Source organism: Scophthalmus maximus, chromosome 16 (assembly GCF_022379125.1).
Source record: "Scophthalmus maximus strain ysfricsl-2021 chromosome 16, ASM2237912v1, whole genome shotgun sequence".
NCBI lineage: Eukaryota > Metazoa > Chordata > Actinopteri > Pleuronectiformes > Scophthalmidae > Scophthalmus > Scophthalmus maximus.
In genome coordinates this window covers 7946259-7958116 of record NC_061530.1, presented here as the reverse complement: position 1 = coordinate 7958116, position 11858 = coordinate 7946259, and positions in this window count along the sequence as shown.

Sequence of the window (11858 nt, the reverse complement as noted above, 5' to 3'; positions counted from 1 at the left end):
GTGCAGCTGTACAATAAATGTATATATCTCCAAGATTAGAAGATGAAACACCAACTGGTCTAATAAGATGGATTTGTGAACATATACACATTTCAATTAAAATATATTCATATTATACTCATATGTATGACAGTTTGCGTCTGAGAAATGATGAGGCTGTGCTGAGGAAAGTAATGAATACACTTTCCTACACACTCAATACATAAATCAATTGGAACCTCTTACGCGAAAACTCCATCTGCCGATGAAGGTCATGCGATGTGACTGAAAGCTCCAGAACAACTGCAACATCTTGTGGTGAGATTTTTCCCCTCAGTTATTTATTTAGCTTTTACTTTCCAAAGTTGCCCTTTGGGTCTCAAATCCATTCTTCAAAATAATAATTTTGATAATAACACACACACACACACACACACACACACACACACACACAGCGTCACGCTAATAAACAGAGGTGAAAACAAAAGAAGGAGCCAAGGTGCGGAAGAAGTAGGGCAAATGTTTTCATGTCCAGTTTCTCCTTCGTTGAGGTAAATGTTGCCCCCTTGTGGTCAGTGAATGAAATGCTGAATAGTTCTGAGGTGTTCCATACTGAGTGGTGCTAAACAACCTTTGAGTCAGTAGAGCAGGAGAATAAAAATCAGATCTAGATATTCAGGCTATTAAGTGATGGGAAGTCGTTTTACTGAGCTTTTCAAACACAACTCCACACAGTCAAAATTGAAACGCACTGTGGCAAATACTCTTCAGCCACATATTTGGAAAGTCACACATGTCATCGGGGGAACAAGTGCAAGTGGTCAAACAATTCTATGTTGCTGCTTTGTGCGAGAAATCGCGGGGGAGACAACAGGCCGCCTGGTTGGAGCTTTCACCCAGACGCCACCTCAACTGGGTTCACGTCGTCCCGTAGATCGCTCAGCCCGACCTCTGGCACTGCACGGCTGCTCTGGACTCCACCGCCACGGGATTGTCTGATCGGCAGTGGCGGCTCAAAGCGAAGAACCGAGGCTGTGGTTGAGAGTAAATAACAACGAGTAAATCATTTGTACGTTGGAGCCTTGGAGATTTCAATTTTTCACGTTTGTGTCATTGCGAAATATTTCGGGTCAAGCCCGGACGGGCAACGCTTGAAGCTTCCCGGTGGCCTGAGTTTTTTTTCATTTATTTATCATTTTTTTAAGTAAGTCTTGTGAACGCAACGGGCAAAAAAAACAAAAAGCGGCTCAAGGGCCCTGGCTGGGAGTATATTTCGCGCTATATTTCCTGGACTGAATGATTGTCCAAGACCAGCCCTTTGGTTATATTGGGTTATGTTGACATTAATCAACACTTATCAATACCAATGTTAATAACTTGCCTCTCTGCGTCCCCTCATGTTAACGTCTGTACAAAGAAAGAGGGTTTGACACATGGTGACGATGTTTACACTGCACTGAAAAGCACCGCTTCGCATCTATCGCTTTTCTGTGATCTGGACATAAGAGGTAGCCATTTACAAGAATCTACCAGGAACAACCTTGAGAGGCATGATTCGTGATTCTTTGAATTATAGAATTCACAAAGCTCACCTGTTCTGCTGTCGCGCACACGTTTCCTGATGATGCAGACCATGATGATTAGGAACGCCGTGACCAAGAACAGGCCGATCCCAGCACCGATCAAAACATACTGAATGTCTGCAGGGGGAGGACAAAACAACAGCAGCAGCAACAACAGCTGACAACAGACAAGGCGCAAAACAACGACAAGATCGGCAAACAGGGCAGAGCATCGGGTTGGGCAACGTCCGATTGAAGATGCTCGATGTGCTTGTTTACTCTGTGGAAGACACAAGTTGTCCAGTCACAGTCTCATGCTCCTCTTTCCTCGTATTGAATTGCGTCACTCCTGTCTGCAATCTGAATCTCGAACATCGAGGAAGCATTGGGGGTGGTGGTGGTGGTGGTGGTGGTGGTGACGGGGCAGAACTACTGCCGGTCAACAAGCCAACACTGTCATGAGAAACACACACACACACACATCACCAGCTGAGCGGTCCTGTTTACAGGGGGCGCCCGTGATCTCCGCAGCAGTTTTTAACGGCAGTACGAAAGGAGTACGAAAAATTCAACATCAAGCCTGCTGAAAGCAACAAATTTTTTTTTTTAAAAATGCCACATGTATGACAGTAATTATTAACATTCATTGAGTTCTAGGGAAATGTTTGGGACTGTTAGTAGAATAATGGGAAAGTTCTGATATAATTATGTGGACCACATCTCCTCTGCTTAATTAACACACTTCCTCTGTGTCAATGAAAAACAAGAGCTTTGCATGTGTTGGATGTGCATTATTATTGCACATCTTCCACTATTTTCTGACATTTTATTTCAGTGAACAACAAATTATTAAATTAGCGTTACTATTAAAGATGTCAGACTGATGTCAGTATTTAAAACCTGCCCAAGGTTCTCTGCATGTTACTCCCCTCACAGGCCGAAAAAATGACACGATTTGATAAAACACAACTTTACAACAAATTGTATAAAGTTAATATTTGAATTATGACATACCTTAAAACAATCAAAGTACTAGAGCTAGACTTTGACACAGAGTCCCTCTACAAGAGCAGCCCTCGCCCTTGGTTGTTGTGACTGTTCCGATTAAATACTGACCGATTTCCTCCTTGTTTTATTTTAATATTTCATAAATGAAGAAAAGAGAGAGAGAGAGCAGGAAACGTCTGTTCTGCTTCCTTCGCCTGACAATTATCTCATGAACCCATGTGGTGGTGTTGCCCAAAAGGCCCCGGGAACCGCCAAAAAACAAAAACACTTAATAATCAAAATATCTTCCGTTTATCTACTTTCACCCTTTTAAGGTTTTGCTCAATATCGTAAAAAACGAACAGAATTTTACAACGACAGAAAGAGTTGCTGAATGCGCGCTTCAGCAGGAAGCCGCCAGGTTATGATTAGAATCAGCACTTCTCTTTTGTTTTTCAGTGCATCCTCTGATGACCCACCTAGTTCCTCTGCAGACTCCGCTCCATCTCCTCTCACACTCATCGCCAGACCCGCTGAAACACACAATTTTTTTAATTTTAACTTTCAGGTCAGCTAAAAAACAACGAAAAAAAACGGAGACGGGATGTCTCAGACGGGAAGGACGCAACACCGCGGGGTTGCTGTCCACGTCATATAAGACCGAGATCGCTCACCGCATTATCGCAGTTCAATGCAAAAAACTGTTGCACGTTACAGTCGATCATTTTGAAACATTGCTTGGGAAGCAGAAAAGGAAAAATGTCTTGCTCAAGGGCACACTGGCAGCAGTCCTTGTCCCCCAGCCTTAGGTTTTGACCACTGGAGATAGGAACCATGCAGTAGTAACGGGTAGAGTGGTGAGAGAGGTTGACATTTGACCTCTAGCTCCTGTCTCAGATAGCAGAGTAAATATCACGTGTGCCGTCAGAGGCTGTAAAAAATAACACTACGCACTACACTAGTTAATGCGCAGTACTTTTTTTTGTTTGCAATACACTAAGTCATCAATAACTCTGGAGGCTTTGAGGATGTGTCTTGTAAATCACACACACACACACACACACACACACACACACACACACACACACACACGGACAAGGTTGCGCCAATACGCGAGCACATATGGTTCACATTCTTATTTTAGACCTGAGCTCGATGTGCCATGGTATGTTGACAGTGTCCCACATGCAGACTTTTAACAATTATGATCCAATAACCTTGTGCGGTGTCTGTGGAGCCCTCCGTTTCCTAATCCAGACAAGTGCTTCTTGTATTCACGTTCATATACAGTACTAAAATATTCCTATAATATCAAGCAAAGTCAACAAAGGGGCACTGCAAGTCGACACTGTAGGCCACCTAATAGAGAAATGATTACACTCCTTGGCTTTGTGCACACGTGCTCAATATCATCGTAAAATCCGAGCTTGTCAGTCATCCGTGTCAAGCCGCCAGTGAGCGAGCCAGTTATTTGGGATCAACTTTGTTTGGATAAATTCTTAGAGGTGCATTCATGTGGCGGAGGATCTGTCGCAACTAGCCGCTGTCGCTTGTCTAAGACTCACTTTGCACATATTAGGAATTCAAAACTATATAGGCCCTGTCCAGATCCGTCCCCAGTGTGATCCGATCACGGGTCGGACAGCTCCGCTGGTCATTTCTTCACGCGTCTCCGGTTACCACTCGTGATCAGATCTCTCTCTTCCCTGCTCTATATGCAAATAAACACGTTCGGGTCGGCGGTCCCTCAGTGTGACCCGGGACACATTTGTGTTCACACAGCTTAAAAGGATGTGGCCAGACCACCGCTGGATGTGGTCCGAGTGATGGGATCTCAAGCGCGTCTTGAGTGCGTTCATACGCGTACTCAGAGCTGTCCACGCGCGATCGGATCACTCGGGGCAGATGTTAGTGCCGAGTCTGAACGGGGAGAAATCCTATCTCCCGAGCTATTGCCAAGATGGCACCTAGAGCCAGACACTCAGCTGCTCCTGTTCAGAGGCCATAAAACGGGGGCAGAAGCACTGTGGGAGGTGAGGTTTGACTAGCTGAGGTTTGAGTGGAGCGGGGTGTTGTTGAGACAGAGCACACGCTCGGCAAGAGGCTCTTACGTTTGATGGTGCTTCTCCGGCAGGTCTGGGACCTGTCCCTTTAAATGCAGCATCAGCAGAAAACTGACAATCAATAAACAATGAAAGTGCATAACCTGTGACCTTTTTCGGGTGTTATTTTCAAAGTGGCAGAGATTGTGCATTTCACCTCGAGGATCGGGGCAAGAACGGGTCGAGTACCTCGCTGCGGTGTTGGCTGCTGCAGGGGTTGAACCTGTGACAGGCCCCGGAGGGATTCATGCGTTATCTATCTTCCTGTGTGGTAGTTTCAGCTTAACGCTTCGGGCGAGTGTTTGGAGATAACGTGTCCAGTGACCCGAGTGCGACCTCTTACATAATGTGTCATGTCCAGTAAGCGGCGCATGGGCAGTCTGGCAGCTCCGCGTGGTATAAAAGACAAAACCTTGGTCAAAACCTAGTCATATGGTTGGACTGTGTGCCAAAGCTTGGACGAATTTGCTATCCGCGGTGTCGTCGTGCCGTATTTTCACGGGTCGGCTCTGCTGTGATTGTGGCTGTACAGTATTCTGAAAGATCCCCCATTTACATCTATGTCATTCAGTTTGGTCTGAACTTATGCAAAATTTATTTTTCGTGCAATGAGATTACATACAAAGTCAATGCTAAGACGGGAATGGATGCGAATTTTGCTTCGCTTGCGGCGTGCAACGACAATTACGTCACGCGTAGATGTGAAATTCACTCCACCCGCTCGAGTTGAAATATTTGATCTTTGACAGATTTGCGTGACCCGATATCGCCAAAGGGCAAGTGCGTTACTCTGCGTTACTCACACGGGTAATGCAAGGAAACACAAATGATCCTGCGGCCAAACTCGCGAGAGTAACTTGATGGGAAAGTTTGCTTCGCAGAGGGAAAGCCCGACCTTGGCCTTGCGGGGCAATACATGCGCCTTTCCATTAGATTTCACTGCTCTCATGTCATGTATTTTTATACCCCCAAAAAAATGATTGCACGTGACCCATCATATTTAAAATGCAGACAATGATCTATGCCTTTGCTCTCAACAGATTATAAGGGGAAAATGCAGAATACAAGCAACATGTATTCTTTCTGGTTTCCCTTCCCATGCAAATGGTTTGTTAAAGATACTAATATCATTTATATTATTTGTATTATTTAAAAAAAAAAGTATTAATATATTTTATTAAAGTAAGTAAAAGCTAAGTGAATCAATAGCTGAGAGATAGCATCTCCTGATCTGCTAAGCTAATTAGCTTTAACAGGAGTTTAAAGCTTCATTCAGTTTTGAGGAATAAGTCAGTGAATTATCAAGACGTCAGTTTATCAAAATGGCTGTTTTTTTTGTCTCTGTTTTGTAGTTAGCCTGTAAATTCTATCAGCTGTTTTGACACGAATTACATTTTGTGACTAAAACATATTTCCTTTTCAAACAAAACCTCATCATTACATACATATAACTGTGAAGAAAAACCTGGCTGACATCTGCTGATCTTTATCATTATCGCTGATAACAATCGACAAGGCCACTGTGCCAAATTTCACCCCATCCATTTATATCACATCACATATTGGTTACTGACACATTAGTTACTCTTTTTAAAGATATCATTGAGATGTCCATTGTACTCACCAGAGATGAGGACAGCCCTGATGACGGATGCTCTCATAACTTGTACTGACTTCTTGAAGAGCCGCGAGTCTCTTATCGTGAATCAAGACAAGCCATTTCCTGAGCCTGTGGCTTTCTGAGCTGTGCTGATTTAAAGCTTTTGCATCCATCTGACTGTTGTTGAATATCCTACAAGTTGCTATGGCACAAGGCCACTAAATGTGTCATTCTTTTCACATCAATACGGGCCATTTTCTGGTGATAAATACGGAGGGGTTTCATGTACCAACGTAAATAAAAATCATATCAGATTGTGCCACAAAACTCATCAAGCCATCCGCCAAAGATTTCCAGCTTGGCTTGATCAGTAACTGTCCCCCTGTATCATTGGAATACGTATCCAGTTGTTCAAAAGGTATTATAGAAAGAAATAAAAAACATTTCTGAAGATGAAACATGTAGGCAAACACCTTTGTCCTTTCTAAAAAAAAACACATAAAATCTTTGAACCCGTTTCATGTTTGCCCATTCAAAGGATTTCCTTTCTACTCTGACCTATTTTACACTTTTGACACGCACAGGAAATGATACTTAAAGGGATAGTTCAGTGATTTTGAAGTGGGGTTGCGTCCCACTGTAGCAGAGGGGACCACTCCAAATTCTGTTAAATGACATCGCTGATCACCATCTCCATAAGGTAACATATTAACTGTGCATAAGTAACTCATAGAACCCCACTTCAAAATCATTGAACTATCCCTTTAAATGTGAAGTTTGTTGTGAGGAGCTTTAGCCGTCACGTGAAAAAATAACACTTTACAACGCAAGAGATCGGGCCATGACTCTGCGTCTTGTGTCTCATTATTTGACATATTCTAGCCCCAGAAGTATTTCACCGGCAGCCATACAATGCGCTTATTGCAGTCCATCTTCGGAAATGTGTAGTTTCACCACGGCAGACGCACGTCGGCAACATCCGCCGTCGAGTGATTACGCGGTCTAGTGTAAGTGGAGTCGGATTCGCTGAGCTCCTTTACACCTTTCCTTGACCTCATGACGTTTTCCATTGAGATTAAGTGGTTAGGAAAGGGCGATAGGAAGGACTTTTTACGAATCCTTCCCCCAGGGTCTTCGTTTCTTCTATAGTGTATGATTTGCCCCAGTTGCCCTACAGTTCTCATACCCGGGTTTACTAGCCTGTCGGTGCTTAAGGCCAGTTATTCCCCCTGCCTGCATGTCCACACTTCTCAGCAGGCATGAGGGGGCATGAGGCAGGCTGCCTGCCAGGTCCTCGCGGTTCCACAGTCAACCAAATCACATGTGGGTGTCAGTCATAAACGGCACAAACAAAAGTCGTATCCTTTGAGTTGCCGCACTGGACTTCATTCTCTGCTGTCTGTTGTTGGGTGTCAACTGTCCAACGTGTCTGACCTCTGATTTTGGACCAGTTTTTTTCTTCGTCTCTCTCTTCCTGCCAGTCTTTACAGGCCAAATCAAACAAAAGTATTGGACACATCTTTTGTCAACATAATGGACAGTGACAGGTGTTTTTATTTATCATGGTATAAGCTGTTGGTATATTGGTAGGTGGAGTGGAAACTCAGAAAGATTTTATGGCCATGCTAATATGAAAAAGTGAATGCATTAAATGATAATGTGCAATGGAAACAGTAAATAGATCTCATGAAGACGTGGAGGAGTGATGGGAATCTGATGTCCCCTGAATGAATCCACGAAACAAAAAAACATGTATTCGACATGTTTTTTCCACTGTTTGAGGTCTGACGCGTCTGATCCTTTGATCCAATTCCTGAGAAGACTGGAAACAAGAAACTACCTGAAAATCTTACAGTAATGGAGTGCTACTGGAATTACTGAATTGTAAATCATAACCATTTCTCCTTGATGAAAAATGTATCATTACTGCCCGACACAATACAACAAAAAACTTTTCACAGCCACTGTTCAAAATCAACGTTTGGTCTGGATTTCACTTTTTAATCACAGCGAGCATTAGGTTTTTTGATTGGATGTGTGGAATAACTCTGTCAGCTAACTCAAGCACTGAGTCTAAACTGCTTAACAAGTCTATATCCCAACACAATGCTGTGACTTTTCCCTCTTAAAAATAAAGACAGTGCTACACAACTCCTACACTGCAATGATAATATGTTTTGGAATTCAAGAAACTATCTATTGAGCAGAAATATGTCAGATGTGCAGATCCTTTTTTTTTTTTACAGGAGAGAGCACAAGCTGCTGCCACAAGTCGGTCAGCTAACGTGCAAGGTTAGGGTGTGATTGATTAGCTGGAGTGTGGAAGGTGCGGTCAGCAGAGAGAGAGGCAGGGTTGTTACCTATGAAATACAACATGTCAGGAATAGACTGGCTTAAATATGGCACCTTGATGGAGCACGGCACTGTGCACGTTGGGGCCCGGGAGTCAAGTGCACTTCCATACTCCACCCGCTTTTTTGAGAGCATAGGTGCATTTCTGCTGACGAGTAAGGCAACATGCGGTGCGCTTTAAGAACAAAGCACTTAAAGGGATAGTTCAGTGATTTTGAAGTGGGGTTGTATGAGGTACTTATGCATAGTTAATAAGTTACTCAGAGCTCATGAAGGTATACTCTTACGTCCACAGTGAATTGTCTTTGTCTCTTTCATAATCACTCATTTTTGTTTTCTTGTGTCTCTTGAATAAGCATACAACCCCACTTCAAAGTCACTGAACTATCCCTTTAAAACAATGGGACAATTCTCAACCTTAACGGTCGCCATTTTGGCTATGTAGTAAAAAAGCCAGAGGAAGGAGAACTGATGGCAGCATCATTTCAGCGTTGTGTGAAACTTGGCCACACAAGAAAATAAAGCGGCCAGTAGATATTTTGGCAGATTAGACTCATGGTCAATGTTGTTATTGTCATTTCCACAACCGGCATGTTTGATTTCAAACAACAATTTACTGTGTACACATGCAGTGTACTACGTGTGAATTAATGGGCTGATCCAAGGCTATATAGGGTTGACGTAGGAGCAATGGATGGCTACCCGCTAACACAAGTTTTATTTCGAGTTAAGTAATCATGGGTTCAATTCAATGAACAATTTCACAAACATATGCTACCAACTCATGGGATAAAAAAGGTAGCACTTGCTTCACAATATGCAACAGTGAGTAGGCAAATTCTCACCCATGACATGTAAAAACAAGTTGAGGCCACACGGTATTTCTTAATCACTCTCCATGTAGGGAATGCACAGGGTCATCCTTCACATGTGACCTCATCTACTGACTTCCTATGACTCACAGACGATAACAAGTCAACAATATGCCCTCTTGATTTCAACTCGATCTCACAGCAACAACAGCTGCATCGGCCCAAAAACCAGACAACCCTGTCACACACCTTCATGGTCGCTACACGACCCTGTAAACAGAGCTAGGACAACAATAATTATCCCGGCCCCCCCGAAGTAATATCAGTCGGCAGACATCCAGCTACGAAGTGGAGCTTCAGGGACTACAACACTAATCTAGAGATGTGTGATGCAATGGGATATATCAGAGAGCTTGTTTCCCTGGGATACAATGGCAAAATTAGTCAGAGGCTAAATGTTAGCCAATGCTTCTGGAAACCAGGGAAGTACACCCCACCTGTCTCCATTGTCTCCACCAAGATTCAACCGCTCAAGGTTTCATCGTCACTGACATGACGGTTCTCTGTCATTAAAGGTGGCAAACGCTAAAGAGAGGGTCCATGCAGGAACCTATCAGCCCTCAGTGCTTAGATACAAAAATAACCAATGACAGTGTCCATTTCATCCTGCTGGTCTGCCTTGCCCTGCCACTCGACACCCACTGGTTATTCCAATGTGAGCCGGCTACCCGCGTCCTGTGTTGCTGCTCAGTTTGGCCACGGCGACTTGTGCGTCTATTTTGGTATCTTCTGAACCCACTGTCGGGAGCCCGGCCACATCCGTGCATTTTAACATGGATCTGAGGGCTTGACTCACTTTGGTGAGTTTTCTTTGTTTGTTCAACTTCAACAGAATAACTCCGGTTCACCGTGAAAGAAGACCGCTAACTAGGATTTTTTTAATCCTCAGCAGGTGGAACTTCACTGAATTCTTGGATTCTACACTGAGGATTTGTTTGATACCAGAGTCTAGATTGGAGCCTTGCACTCAGAATGAGAGACCCATCACCAAGGTGAGGGAGCAGTGTGTTTATAGGGATCTTTACAAACACATGAAAAGTACCAGTGGCCAGTGGACAGAATATGAGATGGTTAAAGTTTCATATTTCTCATAAACATTAATGTTCAAATATACCTACGCAAGTTATAAAATCATTAAATACTGCAATATCATTCGCTGTGCACTAATAATCTACACATCTATGAGGAAATTAAAAATATATTCCAACGGATTGTCTCTATACAGTAGGTTTAACTGGGGTTCTTAATTCCTTGGGTATAAATACATGAGCAGATGCTGGGAAAGTACCGTTGTTGCTAACTGATCTGCAGTCATGACAGCTTGCGGATCGTTGGCGACCAAAGTCTATTGGAAAGCCAAAGCATTCTGTAAGTTAGTCGAAGGATACAGTAAAGTCAATAGGTTATAGCAATTAAACCTGGATTGTTAAGTTTTATTATTATTATTATTATTTTTTATTTATTATAATAATAATAATAATAAGTGGTTGCTAACTGATCTGTGTTTATGAGAGCTTGAAGACTGTTGGCGACCAGAGTCTATTGGAAAGCCAAAGCATTTTGAAGTTGAGAGCAAGATACAGTAAAGTCGCTTGGTTCCAGCAAATTTACCTGGGTTGTTCAGTTTTTAATAATAGTCATAATATTACTCCTAATAATAATAATAATGTATTTTTGCTGCTTCAAATCATTATGGCGGTAAACATCAGGGAAGTGCACTGCTTGGATACTATTACTGTGCTTATCAAACAATATTAAAAACAACATAATTTTAATGCACATACAATTAATGTACCAAATCATGTAACGTCTATATTTATATTTGACTCAGTCAATCCCAAATCTGCTTATAAGGAGAGTCATGGTTGTGTGGATAGTCCAAGAGATGAGTTATATGCCAGTGGCTCTGCTCCCAGTGCAGGGCATATAAATGGGTTAATGGGCTATTCTAAGACCTCACCCAGATAGCTAAAGAGAGCTACAGTAGAGCAGCTGCTGCTGCTGAGGTACACTGTGACTAATGTGATAATTTACTTGCATTTCCTGAACTCAGCTGTGTAAACCTTCAGTCGTGAATATTTTTCTGCAGTTTTGCAGAGAAGTTTTCTATATATTAACCCAATAATTCATTCGAATGAGAAAAAGGTACAATTGTATTTGAAGGGGACCAGCTTGAAATGTGGGTCTTTAAAAAAAAAATGGAATGGAAATAGTAAATTTTTTCCTATAAATGGTGTCCGGCTGGTTCTCATAGCTACAAACAGTGCTCACAGCTTTAGGTGCCACACAGTGTTAAAAATAGACAAGTGCGTGGTATGAAGTGTTTGTCTGCTGCCTGCTTAGTGACAGCATGGCTGAAGCCGGCACATCATGTACGTAAAGGTCATCAGTGCAACCTCAAAAC